This window comes from Mirounga leonina, unplaced genomic scaffold, assembly GCF_011800145.1.
Source record: "Mirounga leonina isolate KUSES-001 unplaced genomic scaffold, KU_Mleo_1.0 Mir_115, whole genome shotgun sequence".
Taxonomy (NCBI): Eukaryota; Metazoa; Chordata; class Mammalia; order Carnivora; family Phocidae; genus Mirounga; species Mirounga leonina.
In genome coordinates this window covers 69,282,138-69,305,839 of record NW_023270268.1, presented here as the reverse complement: position 1 = coordinate 69,305,839, position 23,702 = coordinate 69,282,138, and the positions used below count along the sequence as shown (strand labels likewise).

At 33.8% G+C, this 23,702-nt stretch overlaps 1 pseudogene; it reads right to left on the bottom strand.

Annotated features, from left to right (window-relative positions):
- Positions 1-23,190, bottom strand: part of LOC118000714 — a 70,947-nt pseudogene extending 47,757 nt beyond the window's left edge.
- Positions 23,191-23,702: the final 512 nt, after the last annotated feature.

Genomic DNA, 23,702 nt, shown 5'->3' with positions numbered 1-23,702 from the left:
ATACTAGTCCTTTATCTGATAAGACATTTGCAAATATCTTCTCCCATTCTTTCGGTTGGCTTTTGGTTTTGTCAACTGTTTACTTTGCTGTACAAAAGCTTTTTATCTTGATGAAGTCTCAATGGTTCATTTTTGCCTTTGTTTCCCTTGCCTTTGGAGATGTATCTAGCAGGAAGTTGCTGCGGCTGAGGTCCCAGAGGTTGCTGCCTGTGTTCTCCCTTAGGATTTTGATGGATTCCCATCTTACATTTAGGTCTTTCATCCATTTTAAGTCTATTTTTGTGTATGGTGTAAGGAAATGGTCCAGTTTTATTCTTCTGCATGTGGTTCTCCAATTTTCCCAACACCATTTTTTGAAGACACTGTCTTTTTTCCATTGGATAGTCTTTCCTGCTTTGTCAAAGATTAGTTGACCATAGAGTTGAGGGTCCATTTCTGGGCTCTCTATTCTGTTCCATTGATCTATGTGTCTGTTTTTGTGCCAGTACCATACTGTCTTGATGATCACAGCTTTGTAGTAGAGCTCGAAGTCTGGAACTGTGATGCCACCAGCTTTGGTTTTCTTTTTCAACATTCCTTTGGCTATTTGGGGTCCTTTCTGGTTCCATACAAATTTTAGGATTATTTGTTTCAGCTCTGTGAAAAAAGTTGTTGGTATTTTGATAGGGATTGCTTTGAATGCATAGATTGCTCTAGGTAGCATAGACATTTTAACAATATTTTTTCTTCCAATCCATGAAAATGGAATGTTTTTCCATTTCTTTGTGTCTTCCTCAATTTCTTTCATGAGTGTTCTGTAGTTTTCAGAGTACAGATCCTTTGCCTCTTTGGTTAGGCTTATTCCTAAGTATCTTGTGGTTTTTAGTCACTTTATATTTAAATCTGTTCTTTCCTTTGCCTTAATTATTTGCTTCCTTCCTCAGTGCCCTGCATCATCTCTTTGTTTCAAATATATTTTGGTTCTTATTTTAGAGAAATGTTTTTGTTTTTAATTATTACTCATTATTTCCCATTTTATTTTTAAGAATTTCATTAATTTTAGTGACTACTTCTGTATTTCCAGTTGAACCTGAAGATATATCAACCCCCATCCATACATCCACACATTTTTGCATTCTCCCATTTATTTATTTATTTATTGAGAGTCCTCTTTTTCAGTAGGCAAAACCTAGTTGGATTACTTTTATGAGTTGATTCACTTAGTTCAATTAAAGGAAGGACAAATTTAGTCAAGTAACCATTTGTGAACTATCAATTTTTTCAAAACATCCATGCATGAAATCAAAATCTGTTTCCTAGAAATGGAGTTTTTATGTTAGCATCTCCTGTTGATAATGTAAAATACATTTTCTAACAATTATTTAAGATTTTCTTTTTCGGGGGCACCTGGGTGGCTCAGTTGGTTAAGCGACTGCCTTCGGCTCAGGTCATGATCCTGGAGTCTCGGGATCGAGTCCCGCATCGGGCTCCCTGCTCAGTGGGGGGTCTGCTTCTCCCTCTGCCCTCTTCCCTCTCGTGCTCTCTGTCTCTCATTCTCTCTCTCTCAAATAAATAAATAAAATCTTAAAAAAAAAAGATTTTCTTTTTCATATTTTTATTGTAAAAACTCACAAATTTTGTTTCCTAAACTGATCTATTGGGGTTACACTGACATTGTTTCTATTTAGAAAATAGTGTTTCTTTTTCCATATGCTAATTGTCATTATGTTTTATTGTTTTTACTAACACTGATAATTGGTCTATGAATGTACTTTGAAGAATGACTTTTGCTTATACTAGTGTACTAAAACTATTTTCTTTTTCTTCTGGAGGCTTCACTACTGTCTTTACTGCTCTGTTTATAGAAACAAGCAATTATTTCACTTTCTCACACTCTTCAATCCTTTCTGTAAAATACCTTTGATGTTTTCTTCAAGATTATTCTCTGGCTAGTCCTCGAACACAGATATAAGCAATTATAAATAGTTATTTTGGGGTAATAATGACTGATTAATTACCTAGGTCTTGCTGCTGGTTTGTTAGATGTTAAATTAGATAATACTGAATCAAAGTCAAGTAAATATTGTAAGTGATATTACAATTTCCTCTTCTCTGGATCACTCTTTGTGGCAGCTCTCCAGATGATTGTCTTCATGTTGTATATTACAGGGAAAAGTGTGTTTCTTTACGAGAATAGTTTTATGCTAATACCAACCACCTATGCCACGTGTACTAGAGACATTTCTCCTTTTCTAGTAAATACTTGTTGAAGATGCTACCATTAATAATTGTCTCTTTTTATATTAGCCATTCAAACTCTTTCAAAATTATTCATGTACATCTAATCAACTGAAAGTAAAACCCTATTTTTTAGAATTTATTTGGGCATCTTCAGAACAATGAGTAATTCCTGCTAAAGGAAGATTTATTGGGAAGAAAAGCAGAATCAGTCCAAGTTTCATCAAATTTGTATATTATGATATCTGAGGCATTTCATTTCTCAGGAGAACCCTTCCCTACCCTACTCCCTCAAAACTCATTTATCATATAACTTATATATGCTTAATAATTGTACAAACTCTCTTTGTTTTACTAACATCCATTTTGGTCTTTATGAATTGATTTTTACTTTTGTGTGTGTAACAGATGAGTTTGATTTAACACAGTTTGACAAGCAACATTGACCAGAGAACATTTAGATCATAAGTCAGGGATGATCAGTCCTAGCACATTTCTTTCTTTCTTTTTTTTTTTCTTTTTTAAGATTTTTTTTTAAATTTATTTGCGAGAGAGAGAATGAGAGACAGAGAGCATGAGAGGGAGGAGGGTCAGAGGGAGAAGCAGACTCCCTGCTGAGCAGGGAGCCTGATGTGGGACTCGATCCTGGGACTCCAGGATCATGACCTGAGCCGAAGGCAGTCGCTTAACCAACTGAGCCACCCAGGTGCCCCCACCACATTTCTTTCCATTACATTGTTACATTTCCACAGTTGATGAAAACACCTTTCTCCACACTCTTGCCAATACAGAGCTTCCTATCTGTTTCTGCTGTAGCAGCCTGCCACTACCTGGGGACTGGTCTATGTTCTCCTTCTCTCTGTATCTCTACTATATAAGTAATATTTAAATACCTTGTCTTAAAAATTTTTCAAACAGTATATATGTATGTGAATAAAACATAAATCTTTTTCCTTATTTTTTCTCAAGGTAACTACTCTCAACAGTTTAGTTACAACATCCTTTATAAATCCACTTTTAAACACATTTCATTGATACATATGTGTGTGATTTTTTGCATATACATATTAAACTCTATGCATTGTTTTTCTATTTTTTCTTAAAAATATAGTAACAGTATAAATGTATTTTTGATAGTTGCATGTATGCTTTTGTTGTTCCTCTTTTAGTGAACATTTAGGTTGTTTCTATTTTTTCTTGATTATATTTAAAAAGATACTTATAATTGAGAGTACTGAGTAGAAAAATATGAATATGTCTAATTTTATTAGATATTACCAAATTTATTAGCATTTGCTTATTAATAGAATTGATCACTTTCCCCATGTCCTTAATTATTTTTAGCTTGTTTTATCTATCAGTTTCAAAAACAGGCATTGAAAAAAATTTCCCACTTTCTGGATTTGTCCAGTTTTTCCATAGTATTAATTTTGCTTCATATACTTCAAGACTAAGTTTTCAGTGATACACATTTATGATTATTATATCTTCTTGGTGGGTGGTTGCTCTTTTATCATGACTTAATCTTCCTCTTTATTTCTACTAATTTCCTTAAATTCTGTTTTGTCTAATATTATGCTATACCAGCTTTTTGTTTTCTTTTGGTTATTAATTTTTTGGAGTACCCTTCTTTCTTCTTTATGAACCTCATGTGTATAGAAGTGGATTAATAATAAGCTATAGTTCCTAATGCGCTATCATTGATAGTCCTTTTATTTTCATTTACATAATGTAATTTTTAATAATTAATAACACTCATTAATGCATGTATATACAGGTGTTGCTATCTGTAAAGTGTCAAATATAATATACATTTTTAGGGTTAGATTCATCATTCATTATCAAGTTGTCTTTTTGATACTTTTGAACATTTGTGACTGATTTCTTGTCATATCTGATTAGTTCCTTCACTAATTTTAATCTAATGGCGTGACTGACAAGGGGCTCACTTTGGGAGTAGAAGTGCCAGCTCTGTCTTTAAAGTTTGCTTGTGTTTTCTGTATTATTTTTAGCCTCTTGTTTCTTGGAAGAAATATTTAAAAGTCATTTGACCCTTTTTGTGGGGATTAGGCTAGTTAAAATGCATGATATAATTGGCAAATCCACTTGACATAAAAAATCAAAATATGAATGAACAAAGGAGTAAGGTCACCATAGTCCATCTCTTTGGGTTGAGGAACTCTCATTCTTCCCTTAGGATATATTGTATAATGTATGATACATAATCATTTGACATGCCAAAATGAGGGTACTGGTATTCATTTGTATATTAAATATTTAGTAAAGCTTAATTTCTTGATTTGTTTTAAATACAAATTACATTTCAGAGATTGTATGCTATTTTCCTCATCACAATGAATCAGCTAGTGTAGTGATTCTCAAAGTGTATTCAGTGAACCCCTGGGGGTCCCAGAGACCCTTTCTAGAGGTCCACAAGATCAAAATTATTTTTCTAATAATACTAAGAAATTATTTTCCTCTTTTTTTTTTTTAACTGTGTCTACCTTTGTACAGATGATGCATATGCCACAGTAGATAAACCATCAGAGCCTTACCATGAGTCAAAGCAGTGGCAATAAACTGCTGGTAGAGATTGTATTGTTTATTGCTGTGCATGCACAGGAAAGGCGAAAAACGTTTCACTTACAAATGCTTTGGATGAATCAGTAACAATTAATTTTCTTTAATCTCCATTCTTGAATACATTTTTTTTTTAATATTGTATGTGACAAAGTATGCATAGAGTACTTCTCCTACATACCAAAGTGCAGTGGCTGTCTCATTGTACAGTTGTTGGGACCCGAACTTGCCTCTTTTTTAAGATGAAATACTATTTTTGTTTGAAAGAAATTATGGTTGTTCAGACTTGAGTATTTGGCAGAAATTTTCTCAAGAAAGAATGAAGTGAGCCTCTCACTTCAAGGAAAACAGCTGACAGTATTTGTGGCCAATGATAAAATTTGAGCTTTCAAGTTAAAAATCAGAATTTTGAAAACATGTATCTGCCACCACAAACTTGACAGCTTTTCAATACAGGCCTCAGTGCAAAATGAAAATGTGGGGCTCCTTGTTCAAAAAGCCAAAAAAAAAAAAAAGTGCCATTAAGGGTACTAAAATAGAAAGCTTTTTTCCTTCTTCCATAGTTTCTCTTTTTTGGCTTGTGATGGTGTTTTTTTATTTGCACTTAATGTTGTTCTAAGGAAAAAAATGAAAATTTTAAGTTATTACCATGAATTTTACTGTTTATATTATGTAATGGCACTTTTATATGCAACTATGAGAACATTTGATTCATATGCAAAATCACAAAAATTGCACAATTTGTATTTCATAGTTGATATGCGCATATTATTTGTTGTTACCAAAAGAGCAGACATGGTGTACAACTCTAAGCAACTGTTTTTATTTCTGGACATTTGTATGTTCTGTGAACACCACCTTCAGCTTATTTATGACTAAGGAAGGACTGAAAAGAAAGGGGACAATGGGCTGCTTGATTTTTCATTTTCTTACTATCATCATTTTCAGGGAAAATGGTTGGCAATTACAAGAAAGGAACACCAATGACAAAGGATATGATAGAGTTCCTAGGTGCTTCATCTTTCTTAGAAAACACTGCATTTTTTGTGCATTCAAAGCAAATTCTGATTTGATTGCAGAGTGTGGTTTCTCAGGGCTGTTAGCACCCCAGCTTCGTCATAGGCTTAACAAGCTTACTCTGCACTTTGAATCTCACTGAATTCCCATGCTGTGGGTACACAGGAACTTTGTGATTGTGGAGCATTGTGTATATGGTATGTAAATGAGGCACCAAGGAATGGCTGGCATGCTGCATACTGCACATATCTTTTTGCTTTATTATCCCATTGGGCTTCACTTACAAAACACAAGTTCAAAGATAAGATTATTAAAAATTCCAAGACAGCAATAGCAGGGCACTATTAAACCAAACCGGGGAACTTTCTGAGTGTGGAGTCTTCTGCAACTGGCCAGCCTATACTCCCACAAGGCCGAATCTGCTTGAAGACTTTTATGAGATTAGTGATGATACTAATGAATGTGAATTATTTATATCGTATAATGAAACATGTCAACATCTGGGAGATTTGCTCAAGCTGTGAACTGATATTTTCCAAATGATCAATGTATAACTATGAATGAGTAAAATATCCAGTCCAAGTCGCAAATAGGCATTGTATTTTAATGTCGACAGAAAACAAAATGTTTATTGATATGGTTTCAGATTCCATAGAGCAACCAATTTTAATAAACTATCACTCACTGATTTTCAGTATCCTGAAAAGACTGTGGAAATATTTTTCCTTTCTTCAACTTACATACGTACCTGTGTGAAGCTGGACTTTCTTCATATACTTTAAAAAAACATCATATTACAGTACATTGATAGCAGACGCAGATATGAGAATCTAGGTATTTTCTATTATGCCAAAGTTAATTAAAAAGACTTGCAAACATACAAAATAATTTCACTGTGTTGAATTTTTTTGCAAAATATTTATATTTTTAAATTATACTATTTAGGGGTGCCTGGGTGGCTCAGCCTTTAAGTGTCTGCCTTCGGCTCAGGTCATGGTCCTGAGGTCCTGGGATCGAGCCCCGCATAGGGCTCCCTGCTCTGCGGGAAGCCTGCTTCTCCCTCTCCCACTCCCCCTGCTTGTGTTCCCTCTCTCGCTGTCTCTCTCCCTGCCAAATAAATAAATAAAATCTTTAAAAAAATTATACTATTTATGCTAACATGAAATGGGCTTAGATTATTATTTTTAAATGAATTCATAAATTAAAAATGTAATAATTTCTGTTTTAATTTGGAATAGAAATAATCCAATAGATATAACTCATAAGAAAATGCTCTTTGGAGGGCACCTGGGTGGCTCAGTCAGTTAAGTGTCTGCCTTAGGCTCAGGTCATGACCCCAGGGTCCTGGGATCAAGCCCTGCATCAGGCTCCTTGCTTAGCAAGGGAGCCTGCTTCTCCCTCTCCCTCTGCCCCTCTTCATGTGCTGTCTCTCTCACTCACACTATCTCTCAAACAAATAAATAAAATCTTAAAAAAAAAAAAAAGAAAATGCTCTTTGGAAGTCAATCTTTAAGAGTGTCAAGGGGTCCTGACAACAAAAAGTTTGAGAACCTTCTATCTAGTAAATCAAAGAGGGTGACATAGAATTCTCAAAGCAAAATTGAAACTCATTTTAATAAAAAATCAAAGATAGTTGGCACTTTTAAAAGGTAGTAAATGGGGCGCCTGGGTGGCTCAGTTGGTTAAGCGACTGCTTTCGGCTCAGGTCATGATCCTGGAGTCCCTGGATCGAGTCCCGCATCGGGCTCCCTGCTCTGCGGGGAGTCTGCTTCTCCCTCTGACCCTCCCCCCTCTCATGTGCTCTCTCTCTCTCTCTCTCATTCTGTCTCAAATAAATAAATAAATAAAATCTTTAAAAAAAAAAAGGTAGTAAATGTACTACCTCTTAAAATAAAAATCTTAATAATAGGGTGTTATAATAGCATTTAAAAACTTGGGATTTAGGTAGAAAGTATCACCAAACGTTAATATGAAACTGATGTTTTTATTGACTATAACAATATTTTTTGTTATAATCCTCAAGATACATGCTAGTTTTTGTTCATTTTACTTTTCTTCTAAATTTGCATATTTTTATTTCCTAATCATAAAATAATAGTTTATTAAAATAATTTCAAATGTACAGATGTAAAATACCATAAATCCTCTGAACTTTCACACTTTAAAGGCATTACCAATTTGTTGCATTTTCTCTAATGTCTTTTTATCCTCTAATACACATAACATTATAATTGCTGTAGTGTATGTCAAAATCTGATATAATAGATATACTTTTTTAGCATTATGTCTCAAATTATGTTTTATAAAAACTTTTTTCTATGTTATTATATAAGATCTACCTTTAAATATTATATATTTTAAGTTATATATGAAGTTTGGATGATTTCTAGTTTATAAACAAATATTGACCTGAAATGAGTGATTTGGGATAAACTCTTACCATTCATCCAGTAGGATTTATGGCTATTAAGCACATTCATGAGTGGACTTTTCCATTGTGCAATTGGTCATGACCAAAAACAATAATTTATTAACAAGTTTGCCATTATGATTTGTGAAAAATTTAATTATGGTAAAAATGAGCATTACAGAGTCTCTGGTCTAAAAAATGCTAGAATCATATAGAGGAAATATCATGCACATAAGTAACTATGATAATAGCAGTGTGTCACAAGCCTATTAAAAAATGAGGAAAGTGTCTTGTGCCCTGTGACCTATGTGAGTTAATATTTGATGAATAAAATTAATGATTAAAGACCTTTGGTAAAATATTTTACCAGTTTACCAGACTTTTTCCAGAATAAAAACTTTTTTCAGCACTTACATCATAGTTTACCCATGCTAATATTAATAATTAAATGAAATATAATGAAGACAGTTCAGCTCTTGATTGACTCAAGGACCATTGCTCTATTTAATTGTAAAAAAGAAGAATGTCCATAATTTGCTCACAAATATCTTCTATACTTTGGGTATCATTCTGTCCCTCTCTGCTATTGCTTTGTCAATTTAAATTAAGACTAGCGTAGATGAAGACATCTACACAAGGAGCAACATAAACTTATCACAAGTCAAAGAATTCAAATTAAACTATAATACTGTTCTTATATTAGGCTATTTTTAAAAGTATTCTTCCAGTGTTGTAAACAGTAGAGCAAGATCGGTCAATCATATAGTGCAAATTTATATAATCCTTTTTGAAAGCAGTATGTCAGTACATATAAAGAGAAAAAAATCCACATTCTTAACTCAGGAGTCTAATTAGTGGAAATGTATCTCAAAAAATATTTAAACAAAACAAGAGAAGCTATTAAGATTATTTATTATTGTATTAAATTTCCAATATTAATGGAATATGGAATAAATAATTGTCTAACAAAGTGATAAATATCATGCAGTCATAAGAATAGCAAAAAGCATTTGCAAAACCATGGTAGCATGTTCAATAAGTCACAATGATAATAAAAATTAGCAGACACTGGGATTAAACCTGCATATAATTATGAATGCTTTTAGATAAATATCACCGGGGAATGCACACACATAAAAATAAAACTGATGCCAAAGTAATAGGATTATATTTGATTTATATCCATTTTGCTGAATATTCTTTAATATTGCTTTTTCTTGGCAAAAAGCAAACACATAAACAAAGAGCCCAAGAGGCTTTCTGAGGCAATTACAGTATAACACATTTCGTTTGAAATTGAGACTCAGACTTGAAATCTAGCTCTCTCATTCATATATATATGTATGCTTGTAGATAAGTAACCTAATTTTGTGAACATTAATTTCACCATCAGTTAAATGTAAATTCTACAAGCCCTTCAGAGTTATGAAATTAATTAAGATTATATATGTAAAAGTACCCCATACAATCCCTGAAACATAGCTGACATTCAGTACATTTTAGTTGAATCTGAAATCAGGGAGTTTTTTTTTTTTTCTTCTAGTGTTTTAAGAATGTTAATAAACTTTGCCAAAAGGCTTAACATATTGACCTAGAGAAGGTTATATACCTCAGGAATTTTACTCAATAAGTGTATTTATTACTTTCAACACATGTTGATTGTCTGTGCTTGATTGATTTTAAGTAGGAAATCCATTTTTACTTCCAGGGTCATTTATTGTCCCACTCACAATGATAAAAAGGGAGTCAAATGCAGGTGTGTACATAGTTCAGACAAAGTGTTTTGCTGTATCAAAAAAGCAGCAAATCTGCAATGATCTGTAGGAAGACTTTCTAATTCAAATTCTTTAAGTGTTTAATGTCATATGAATATTTGCAAAGGATTGTAAATTCTTTGGTGTAATTTGACTGCAGGATTCTATGGAAATATCTACAGAATACCTACTGGTATAGTGGCAATAGCAGAAAAATGAAATCTGGGAGAACTGTGTTCTTATAAAATCAGCTTCATCTTTCCCCTCTCTCCATCTGTCAAGTTAGGGGTTACATTAAAAATTATTTAAGGTCTTTTTTCATATTTCAAATTTTGTGATCTTATGATTCTATCATCTATCTATCTATCTATCTATCTATCTATCTATCTACCAATCATCTACCTATGTATCTATTGATCTGCCTATCTATCTAATGGCCATTATACATTTCTTGACATAGAGCACACATTTAACCACATATGGTTATTACATTATTTATCAGCCAACTCTGTGTCCACAAATATCTGAAATAAACTCTGTTTAAAAAGCTGCATAGTTCCCTACGATTGTCTTGCAGGCTAAATTTCCACATATACTTAATGATGGAAAAATATCTACCTCATTAATATAGGAAAGTCTATAATATTACAATATAGTTAATAAACCAACTTTTTTGGAGGAGGTGGGGCTAATACTTAGCATTTATTATATTCCATGCTCTTTTAAAAGCACTTGGTATGCATTATTATATTTAAAACAAAGCATTGGGGCGCCTAGGTGGCTCAGTCGTTAAGCGTCTGCCTTCCGCTCAGGTCATAATCTGAGGGTCCTGGGATCAAGCCCCGCATCGGGCTCCCTGCTCTGCGGGAAGCCTGCTTCCCCCTCTCCCACTCCCCCCTGCTTGTATTCCCTCTCTTGCTGTGTCTCTCTCTGTCAAATAAATAAAATCTTAAAAAAAAAACCCCTAAAAACATCATTAAACAGTAAATACTGTTTAATATGTAAGGAACCTGATACCCAGAAAGCATATAAAACTTCCCTTAAAGCCACACACTTAAATAACCAAATTGGGGTGAAAACCCAGGTCCACCTGTGTCAAAGCCTGAGCCCTTCTGTAGTATGGTGTACTGCTTTATAAGAGCAACTTGGCTAAAGGACATGTCCTCAAATGCCTCTCTTGTTTATAATGACACATCTATAGATATTCATAGGTCGCCTTTTCTAAATGGAATAGAAAGTGTCTGTTGTGGGTTTCAGGATCCTTGGTTTGCCAAGTGAAGAGAATGAAAGCATATAAGGAAGGAAGATTTATGTCAATTTTTCAAAAGGCAGCAGAATTGGGAGCAGCTATACTAAAATGAAAAATTGGAGCAAAGCAGAATAAGTGGAGAAAAGACAACAAAAATGTGATTGAGAAAGTATACTTATTGAATTATTAGACAGGATGAGGCAGGAAGAAAAAAAGATGTTTCCACTAATGATGACTGATAGTTGGAAAAGATATTTTTGAAACAAGATAGCCCATTCTCCACAAGTCAAGTGACAGGACCAAATCCAAATTGTAACAGAAAAATGTGGGTATGATAGAGAGCACTTGTATGAACATCACAGGCATAGCTCCGTCAATTGATGTTTCCTGTGACTAAAGCAAGATATTACTGAAGTTGCACGTTTATCACTTTCTAAACTAGATGTCAGAGATCTTAAAACACTCCAGAAGGAAAAGTCCCATTTTTTATATGGTGAAAGAGATAAAGCCATGGCAGGAAATGTAATTCTCTTGAGAATTCTTCCCAAGGGTTTGATAAAGCATAGCATTTCTTATGTGATTTTAAATAAATATCCTACACAGAAATTTTAGCTTTTGGATCCAATTAAAACCATAATTCCTTGTGCTAAATACATATAAGGACAGAACAGATTGGAATACGCAGCATTACTATGAACCTGAAGCTCAATTGTAGAGCAGATATCAATCAGCAGTCTGTAAGTAAGCCAAAGATACTTCTGTGATACAGCTTCCTGAGGTGTTAGACTAGGAAGGTGAGGCCATGACCATGAATTTGGTTTATGTGTAGAGCAGCATTTGGGGGTCATAGACTATATACTAAATGCCATTCATCTCCTCTGGTTCCCATCATTGGATCTTCTATTCCTGATCACAGGGGGAGATAGACAGGTTTCTCATCATCTCCTCTGGGGAAATGAGTATCTTCCATTTCTCTACTTATAGACAATTGAGTCTTGACCATATTTTGTTTTAACTTGGTTTAGTCAGATTCTCTTTTTTAGTTACACTACCTTACCCATTGGGATTTTGCTTTATTATTTGATGTTGGTTAAAAAGAAATGGAAGGCATACCAGTTATCTGTTTCTGTGTAACAAATTACTTTAAAATTTAGTGGCTTAAAGCAACAAACACTTATTATCTCATAGATTGTGTGGGTCAGTAATCGTGGAGTGGCTTAGCTGGGTGGTTCTGGTTCAGGGTCTTGGACAAGGTTGTAGTCAAAGTTCTAGCCAGGTCTGCAATCAATTCAAAGTTCAGCTGTAGGAGGATCTACTTTTGAGCTCACTCATGTGGCTATTGGCAGATCTCAGACCAGCTTCTAAGCTCATTCACTGACTTGGCAACTGGCTTCCCTAAGAGCAAGCAGTATAAAAGAGCAAATTAAAAACAGCTCTTGAGGGTGAAAGGTTGAATGAAATATTTTACCCTTTAACCAAAATGATGCATTGTACTTCTAGAAAATAATCCCAAATCTCATTCCTGTTGGGTGTAGTCATAGGTCAGGAGTGTCAGAATATGAAGAACATTATTTTTAATAGCTCATCAGAAATTGCAACTGATTTGTATATTTTAGTTGAGTCTGAAAAAGGAGGAAAATACACTCTAAATGTAACCTAAACTCAGGTTAAAGAGTAAACTAAACAAAATTGTAATTGTAGAGTATTTACAAATTGGCATAAAAATAAGATATATAATGTGATTAATTATCTTAGGAATTAACAACATGGGTATAATATAATCATAACAAATCTGTGGCCTTAAACTATTTTATAAAATGAAAAACAGCAAAAATATGTGAGCCAAGTGTTTAAGACAGAAAGTTAGAAAAAAATAAGTAAACCTTATGGAAAAACAAAGGATGATAATAGTGATTAAAGTAGAAATTAATGAAATAGAATAAAGCAATGGAGATTTGCTGACTTTTTAAAGTAATTACAAAAACCATTTTTTCTAATAGAAAAATCTACAAAGCAAACAGTTAGCAAATCTAATAACAATTTATTTATGAGATGAGGATATTTGTTGTAAAAGTAGGATATGTGGGTAATTGGGGAAGAAGAACATAGAAATTCTGTAACTGAAAAACATACATAACCAAAATTAGGAACTCAATAGATGGAATTAATAGCAGAGTAGCCAAAAAGAATTGGTGAACTAGATTCGATAAAAACAATAAGACATACCATTGAGAGAAAATGGTATATTTTAGTCCCAGAATAATTTATGTATAATTTATGTATAATTTAGTCCCAGAATAAAAAGAGAGAGAATGAAGCAGAGACAATATTTAAGAAGATAATGATTGAGAATTTTCTAAAATTGAAGAAAGGCATCAAGCTATTGAGTCTAGAAATCCTAGAAATCCCAAGTAGGAAACTTTAAAAGAAAAACATATGGAGGCTCATGACAGTAATACTTTTGAAAATCATATTCAAAGAGATAATTTTAATATAAACCAAAATATATTTTTAAGAAGCAATAATCAGAATGATAGCTGAATTTTCAACAGAAATAATGAAGAGTGGAAGTGAAGGAATGCTATCGACAAAGTGTTGAAATAATTGCTAACCTAGAGTTATAATGTATTGATGATATTCTTTAAGAGTGTGAGTAAAATGACACTTTCTGAAAAACAAAATATGAGAAAATTTGTCAGTATACCAACACTGAAGAAATTACTGAAGAATTTTCTTTAGGAAACTAAGGAATTTTCTTTAGGTAGAAGGAAAATAATCCTAGATGGATTTTTCTAGAGTTATTGAGTACTGTGTTCTATAGATATCAATAAAGTCAAGATGGCTGATAGTGTTGTTCAAATACTCTAAAGTTTTACTAACATTTTTGTCTAGTTTTTCCACCAGTTTCTGAAACAGAAGGTTTTAATTAATTTAATTCTGTCATTTTTTGCTTTTTAGGTTTTAAGATTCTGTTATCAGGGTTAAACACATTTATGACTCTTATGAATTCCTAATAAATAAATCCTGTTCTCATTATGAAATATTCTTTATATTAGTAATACTTTTATGTTTAGTATTATTCTGTATTCAAGGCTATTTTATCTCATGTTAAAAAAGCTACACCAGTCCTCTATGTTCTTTTTTCTTTCTTTCTTTTTTTTTTTTTTTTTACTTTTGTGCAACTTTTTCCATCCATGTAGTGTTAACCTCTTTCTTTATATCAAAATGCTTCTCTGGTAGAAATAACTGGATGTTACTTTTTTTTTCCTTTGATAATCTGCCTTTTAACTGGAGCATTTATTTTATCTATATTGGAATTGGTTAGTTAGATTTAGGTCTGCCATTTTATTTGTTTGCTATGTGTCCTTTTTCTTCCTCTGATTCCTCATTCTTGGCTCCTTTTGGTTTATCTGTATGTGTTTTAGAATTCAGCTTCTCAGTTTTACTCCCTTGCTTTATTTTGAATGGTTACTCTAGGAATTATAATGTGCACTCAATTTTTCTCACTTTACTTAGAGTTAATATTGTAGTAACTTTGAAAAATATAGATCCATTTATCCACCCACACACCCTCTATCTTTTATGTAATTTCAACATTTGGGTCATCTGGAGTAAAAAACTGGAGTCAAATGATCTAAGGCCCTTCCTCCAAGAAGAGAGAAAAATATAACAATTAATGAGACTCTGGGCTTCTGGTTTGGAGGAGGAAGTGCCTAACAAGTTGATTCTCTTACAAGTAACAGCTTTAACATTTGAACACAGTAAAACTAATTAACTGAGGGCTCTGGAGATTGAATAATGGCAGATTTCGGATTGGACTAGAAACTAGTAGCAAGTGACTGGCATGGAGTGAGCTCCCTGGATTTTGTTGCTTTGCCCTGAGGGCGGTCACAGTTGATGTCTTGGAAGTGCAGAAACAGCAAAGCTGTGATTGAGAGACTACCATTCTTCTGGCCAGAGGTACTTGCAAATGAAGTCAAGACAACCAAGGAGACCAGAAAATGAAGGGAGGTACCAGAAAGGAAAGTTCTAGAGAAAGGAAACCCCAAGTCTTGTGTTTGAACTCAGCCTGTCTCCCATTGATTCCGGAGCCAGTTATGCATAGAGCAAACTGAAAGCAGCTTGCATCTTAAAGCTAGAGAATTGATGAGACCTAAGCTACCACCTACTAGACACATCAGAATTTACAATATGATTCTAACCAAGTTAACTGACTTCTGAAACAAAACAATATTCTTTAAAACAATATAATAGAATCCAGAGTGTACAACATAACATTCACAATTTCCAGAATACAATCTAAAATTACTTCACACATACACATAGAGGAAAATGTGACCACATCTTAAATAAAAAAAAAAAGCAAACAACGGATGACACATTAGAGATGACCCAAATGTTGAAATTACATAAAAGATAGAGGGTGTGTGGGTGGATAAGTGGATCTATATTTTTCAAAGTTACTACAATATTAACTCTAAGTAAAGTGAGAAAAATTGAGTGCACATTATAATTCCTAGAGTAACCATTCAAAATAAAGCAAGGGAGTAAAACTGAGAAGCTGAATTCTAAAACACATACAGATAAACCAAAAGGAGCCAAGAATGAGGAATCAGAGGAAGAAAAAGGACACATAGCAAACAAATAAAATGGCAGACCTAAATCTAACTAACCAATTCCAATATAGATAAAATAAATGCTCCAGTTAAAAGGCAGATTATCAAAGGAAAAAAAAAGTAACATCCAGTTATTTCTACCAGAGAAGCATTTTGATATAAAGAAAGAGGTTAACACTACATGGATGGAAAAAGTTGCACAAAAGTAAAAAAAAAAAAAAAAAGAAAGAAAGAAAGAAAAAAGAACATAGAGGACTGGTGTAGCTTTTTTAACATGAGATAAAATAGCCTTGAATACAGAATAATACTAAACATAAAAGTATTACTAATATAAAGAATATTTCATAATGAGAACAGGATTTATTTATTAGGAATTCATAAGAGTCATAAATGTGTTTAACCCTGATAACAGAATCTTAAAACTTAAAAAGCAAAAAATGACAGAATTAAATTAATTAAAACCTTCTGTTTCAGAAACTGGTGGAAAAACTAGACAAAAATGTTAGTAAAACTTTAGAGTATTTGAACAACACTATCAGCCATTTTGACTTTATTGATATCTATAGAACACAGTACTCAATAACTCTAGAAAAATCCATGCTACATTCACTAAGATGTTGGACCATAAAATAAATCTCAATAAATTGAAATGGATTGAGATCATAAAGCATATATTCTCTAACTACAAGGGAATTAAATTAGAAGTCAATAATAAAATATTTAGGAAGTATCAAATATTTGGAAATAAAATAACATAATTATCCATGGGTGAAGAAATAAATCACAAGGGGATATAGAAAATATTTCAAATAAAAATGATAATAGATCTTCTAGCTATTGCAAGGGTGATATGTGAATATTTTGAGCAGCTTTATGCCATTAAATTTGAGACCTTAGATGAAATGGAAAAATTCCTTGAAAGACACAAATTGCCTAAGCTCATTCAGGAAGAAATAAATTGAATAGTAGATAGTATAGCTCTATAACTGTTAAATAAATTGAATTAATAGCTTTAAACTTTCTGACAAAGAAAACTGTAGCTCTGGCGAATTCAAATAAATGTTTAATGAACAAATAATTCCAATTCTACAAAAACTCTTTTAAAGTATGGAACACTTTTCCACTCACCATACGTGGGCACTATGGTAGTATTAACCAAAATCAAGCAGAGACATTACAAGAATTGAAAACTACAGAACAACATCTCTCCTGAACTTAGCTACAAAAATTCTTAACATTCTTAACAAAATTTAATGAATAGCAGTAGGGTACTAATTTGAATCTATCATGTGGTATTTATCACATGAATGCAAAAATGGTTTGTCATGGTGAAAATCAACCAGTGTAACTCACGATATTAACAGAATAAAGAAGAAAATCCATATGAGTATTTCAACTGATGCAGGAAAGAGCATTTGTCAAAACTCAAAATTTGTCTATGGTAAAAACACTTGGAAAGTTAAGGATGGAAGTGAAATTCCTTATTCTGATAAAGGATATCAGCAAAAACCCAGAGCTAATATTAAACTTACCTAGAAATGATAAATGCTTTCTTCCTAAGTTTGAAAACAAGGCAAAGATGTCTGTTTTCACTCCTCTCATTTAAATGCAGCTAGAGATTCCAGTCATTTGAATAAGACAACCCAAAAAGTTAAGGTCATAAAGATGAGGAAGGAATGAGTAAAACTATCTTCTTGAAGATGACAGGATGTTTAGGTAGAAAGTTCTCAGGAATCTGCAAAACAACTACTAGAACTAATGAACTTAGCAAGGACATAGGATACAAGGGAAATATGCTAAAATAAATTATTATAATATGTTTAACAATAACCAATTAGAAAATAAAAATTGTATTTAAAAATCTATTTAAAATACCATAAAAAACCCTATGAAATTCTTAGGAATAATTTTTTTTTTTTAAGATTTTATGTATTTATTTGACAGAGAGAGGCACAGCGAGAGCAGGAGCAAGCAGGGGCAGTGGGGGAGGGAGAAGCAGGCTTCCCGCGGAGCAGGGAGCCTGATGCGGGGCTCGATCCCAGGACCCTGGGATCATGACCTGAGCCGAAGGCAGACGCTTAACGACTGAGCCACCCAGGCACCCCGTTAGGAATAATTTTAATAAAAAACTTGCACAACCTTTTCACTGATATTCCCGAGAGAAATTATAGAAGACTAAAAAAATATATACATATTGTACTTAAAAGAGATTAAAGAGACACAGCAACTAAATGCATTGGATACCAGATCAAAAAAAGTGGCATGTATTCCACACATTAATACATTGTTCCATAATATATATTAAACAATTGGCAAAATTTGAACAAAGTATGGAAAACAAAGTACAAAATAATTGTACTGTATTAATGTCAATTTTTAATTTCGATAATTGTCCTGTAACCAGAAGATAGAGTGTATTGTTACTTTTAGAAAGACTGAAATATTTAGGTATAAATATGCGTTATGTCTCAGAAAGTTGAGAAATTAGTGTGTGTATTTGTGGAGATTATATATATATATACATGAAGAGCAAGCAAAAGAGAGAAAACATGGTAAATGGTAACATTTGGAGAATATGGGTGAACTTCTGGGAATTCTTTGTACTAATTTTGCAAATTTTCCATGAATGTGAAAATACTTCACAATTAAAAGTTTAGAAACTAATATCCAAGATAAACAATCTAACTTTAGGCAATTTCATCTATAATAAAATTTTCAAGGAAACATTCTATTCTTTTTTTTTTTAAAGATTTTATTTATTTATTTGAGACAGAGAGAATGAGAGAGAGAGAGCACATGAGAGGGGGGAGGGTCAGAGGGAGAAGCAGGCTCCCTGCCGAGCAGGGAGCCTGATGCCAGACTCGATCCAGGGACTCCAGGATCATGACCTGAGCCGAAAGCAGTCGCTTAACCAACTGAGCCACCCAGGCACCCGGAAACATTCTATTCTAAAGATCACTGAAGCCAGTATAATCTTAAAGATAGGTAGGGCTATTAGAAAAACATTTATCCAAGGCAAATAAGACTATGTAGTCTTGAAATAGTCACAGAAAATGTAAAAAATGGATCAGAGGAGAGAACCTGGACATAGGACAAGGATAGGAGTTCAGTTGTGAATAGAGTTAATGGAAAAAAAAAAAGATACTATTAGTTTTCTACCTTCCAACATAAAAAAAAAAATCTAGCTGATTTAAATAATACAATGTGAAAAAAAGCTCAAACTTTTATAAGAAAACAACTTTTTTGTTTTGGGATAGAAAAAATAGTTCTTAAATATTACACAAAAAACTACAAACCACAAAGGAAAAGACTGATAAATTCACTTATGTTTTCAACTGCATCAGAATATACCTTACAAACATGAAAAAAAAAAATCACAGACTAGGAGAAGATATTTAAAGATTTTAGTACTTAGAATATCTAATGAATTCCTTGTACTCAATAAAGAAAAAAAATAACCACATTATAGAACACTGAGCAGAAGATACGAGGAGGCAGATATGAGGAAGCTTAAAATTCAATAATAGGAAAACAAGCAACCCAATTTAAAAATGGATCAATGATTCAAACAGACACTTCAACAATGAAGATGCAAGTAAGGCAAATAAGCAGCTAAAAGATGGTCGCCATTATAATTCATTAGGGAAGTACAAATTAAAATCACAATGAGAAACCACTCCACACCTAGAATGGCTAACAACAACAATCTGACATTACCAAGTGCTGTGAGGATGCAGAATCGCTGCAGCTCATACTTTGCTGATGGTAGTGTGAAATGGTGCAGTCACTTGAGCACTTCCAAAGTCCAGTGAGAAATAGCTTTATAGATGGAGAAACTGAGGATTAGAGAAGTTCTAGGACATGCCCAAGGACACCTAGTTCATCATTCTGATTAATTTTAACTTTTAATTGGGGATAGGTATATTTATTGGTTTGAAATTCTCTTAACACACAGTGTCCACAGAAATAAGACTTTTTAAATTTGCTTCCAGTAAATACTCCTGCGTCAAAAATGCTTTCTCTGGCCTCTGACTGTATAAAGATCACAGTGAATGTGCAGTGTAACACTGTTATAATTAAAGGAAGGAGAATTTATCTCATCCTTCTTCATTTTAGAAACTGTAAACATGTAAGAAAAATGCCTTTGACTTTTGACCAAACAGGAACAGAATTTAAAACGAAAAAAAAAAAAGGGGGATATATGGATATTACACTCTCCTCCCTTCCCTACTGAGTTTGAAGGCACTTTCTCTGTATTTGCTTTTCCCCTTCAGGGATTCACACTATTTAACTGCCAGGGACTTCAGTCAGGAAGGAAATATCATGCCTCCTGAGGTTTAAGAGAAGTCTGTTCCCACTGAAGCAATCACCTTACAAATGGACATCACCTGTATTTATATATAGTTTGAAATAGTTTCTAACATTTTAAATTTTATTTATAGGGGATGATGAAGGCAGGAACAGCAATGTTTTCTCTGTACTTGAAAACTTAATAATATATAAATAAAAAGAAGTCTTTAGACATTAATTCTAAGTGTAGATCAATTTCCAATATTACCGAAGGAATAGAAGATACTGTGCTATAGGATCTGTATAGGATCCAATTCCTTTGAATTGAGACACCTGCCATTTAGAAAAAGTGAGTTAAATACATATGACCTGTCACAGCAAGACCCACAATCACACTTGTTTCTTCTTTTCATATACAACCTCACTGGTTAATAAAAATATAAAATTCTGAAGTTTGGAAATAAATGGTATAGAATCCATCTTACAGACACTTTGAAATTGTACCATCTATGTGATCAGATGGAGGCTTATATATCTTGACACCTAAGAAACACATAATTCTATTTTAAACTTTCTCTCATTCTCAGCACTTTTAGCCTTGAATGCTATGCTCTTGGCATAAAATTTTTATGATCACAGAGTCATTGCTTTAACTCATGTTTCAAAGTGTGCTTTGGGGGAAAAATAACCCTACTCAAAATAACCCTACCCCTCTTTCCTCAGTGACTGTGTCACTCTCACTTTGACATTTCCTGAAGGTCATTGTTCAGGTTTCAAGATCATGTTGCCGATTTTTCTGTCTCTTTTTGCACTATCAGGGAAAGAGAATATTCTGCAAAAGTTTGCTGGGCTCCTCTGTTCCCACTGGTGACTAAACAGAAGAAAACTTATTCCTTAAGCTTCAGAATGTCTAGGTTAGCTTCAGATTCTTATTTAGATATAAACATTCATGGCTTTCAGAGACCTAAAGAATCTTAGACATAAAGCACTGAGGGATTATAAAATCTTTTCGGAGGCCACTGCTAACTGTCCCCACAACCCCCAGTGTGCAGCGTTTTAGTTCATTCAGCTGCTGTTGGAAGCAAAACTCATCATCAAAGCAAGGCATTTAGCTGAAATTCAGTGACAGTATCTCAAACATTGAAGCTAAGTATGGAGAAACATGAAATAAAGGGGATCCTGACATTTACTGGGTACTACATATATTCCCAATCTTCACAGCTCTACAAGGGAAATAATTATCAGAATCCTTATTTTAAAGAGGGGGAAACCAGGTCTAGGGATGAGACACAGCTTGCCCAAATACACAGATCAATCTGACTGGCTTTTGTGGCACATGTGGTTTTCAGTAGCAGAATCTTCAAATGTTTGCCAACCAGTTCTGTTCAGGTTTTATTTTCCCAAGGATCTTTACTTTGTTGCTGATCTTTAAAGGATTACATTGTTTTTCTTATTAAAATTATTTAAAACTTAGCTGACTGATCTCTTTCTCCTCCTGGAGAACCTTGACAACAGAGGCAGGATCTTACTCCATTAATTAAGGCAGGTCAGGGCTGCATCCCTTCAGTAGGTGAATGTTGTCAATAACATCAGCATGAGGCTCCAATTTGTCCACTGCTGGTTTCACCCATTCAGGGGATTTCAGCTTAATCTATAAGCGGTAGACAAAAGGATTATTCAGTTTAGTTGGTTCTGTAGATTGTGCATTCTTGAAAGAATGGCAACAATTTTGGGGGGTCTAATGTGAAGAGAAACAGAAGAACAACTGCTGCAAAATGGAAATACAGTAATTTCTTGCCTCCCTTCTGAAATGCTGAGATAAATGAGACTGTGCCCATAACATAGACTCTTTGGGATAAAGCAGCTGTATATGCCCTAAACCTTTTCCTGCTTAGTTACTGTCATAACTGCTGGGAATAGTATGGGATTTAAACCTAAAACTCTACACGTGAGTCCTGGCCCTGCCTATAATTACTTGTGAGACTTTGGGCAACTTATTTAACCTTTCTTAGTTTTTGTTTCTCCATCTTTGAAATGAATATTTTAATATTGAATAAGGTAATTTTGAGAATTAAATGAGCAAAAGTACATGAAAATGAATGGTAAGCCATAAAACGTATATAAATAAGAGTTACACTCACATATCACTAGAAATTTAATATCATATTCATATAGCAATATAGGAGGTATGCTCCTTGGAAACCTAAGGCTACAGCTTTTCTCTGAAAAGTGGGTTTTAGGTATTTGGGGGCACATTTATTCATTCCAAAATAGTCACTGAGTCTTGGTAGATGGTCTTCTCTATAAATAACAAAATATGGCACATAATTTTTTGTTTTATGAGGCTCATGCTCACACAATATGTCTTACTCTGATCTCTTTGTACTCAGCTCTGATTTCAAAAGTATATGTCTTTCTTGGATGGATCACTTCCATCCCTGTTCATTCTTTTGCATTCTTCTCTTTTGAACCTCGGCCTCCTCCTATGGCCGCTTCCTCCTCTAGGTGTATGCACACAGTATAAGGGATGATAATGGATATCAAACAGTTTGGTTTTTCCTAGTCTTGGAGAAAGAAGTAAAAAGAGCAACTAAAGCTGTGGTCTATTGATTTGTTTTTTATCTAAACAGCCCAGTTCACTGCTGGGTTCTTTTTTATATGTAACATTTTCAATCATCTTCTCTAAAGTTGCTCATAAGAGACTTTTCTGACTTCCTTTATTTTCCCAAGTCCCTTCAATCTAAGGTCTTTACATCATGAGTCTTAAAGTTATATATCTTTTGGGTAAAGATCTTTTGTCTCTTTTGAGAAATATATGCCTGCTTCTAAAACTAACATAGCAACCTCTCAGAGGTGGAGAACAAAGCTTGAAGGCTGGAAAAGATGTTTTTCATTTTTTGGTATTAAAAACTCAATACTCTGGCTTAAACTTACTGCAGATAATCCATGTGTTTGATGTTCTAAGGGTGAACTATGTAGTTCTGCTTCTATGCACGATACCACTTCCAACATTCCACAAACACGCTCCACTTGCAGCATCTGATTGAAGTGGAACATGTTCCAATCTTAGAGGCATAGGATTTTAGACCTGAAAATCCAGCTGGCCTATTACACTATATATCAAGAAAGGTATTATATGTTTTTAATAGCTTTCTTCTGAAGTCTACTGAAGTTTTAGCGAAAGACTTGGTTCAGCTAATATATGGATCCATACTAGGTAGGCTGTATTATTTTTTTAAAGATTTTTATTTATTTATTTGACAGCACAAGGAGGGGTGAGCTGCAGAGGGAAGAGGGAGAAACAGGCTCCCGCTGAGCTGGAGCTGGAGACAGGGCTTGATCCCAGGACCCTGGGATCATGACCAAGCATAAGGCAGATGCTTAACCAACTGAGCCACCCAGGCACCCCCTAGGTAGGCTTTATATTGACTCCTTAATTCATTTATCTATTTACTTCAATCATTCATTTTTTTAAGGACTATTTTGCGCAAAACGCTAGGGGGACTTGGTATCACCTAGGTTCAGAATGGCCTATTTGCTGCACACTTGGTGCCTTTGGCTCTAATCAT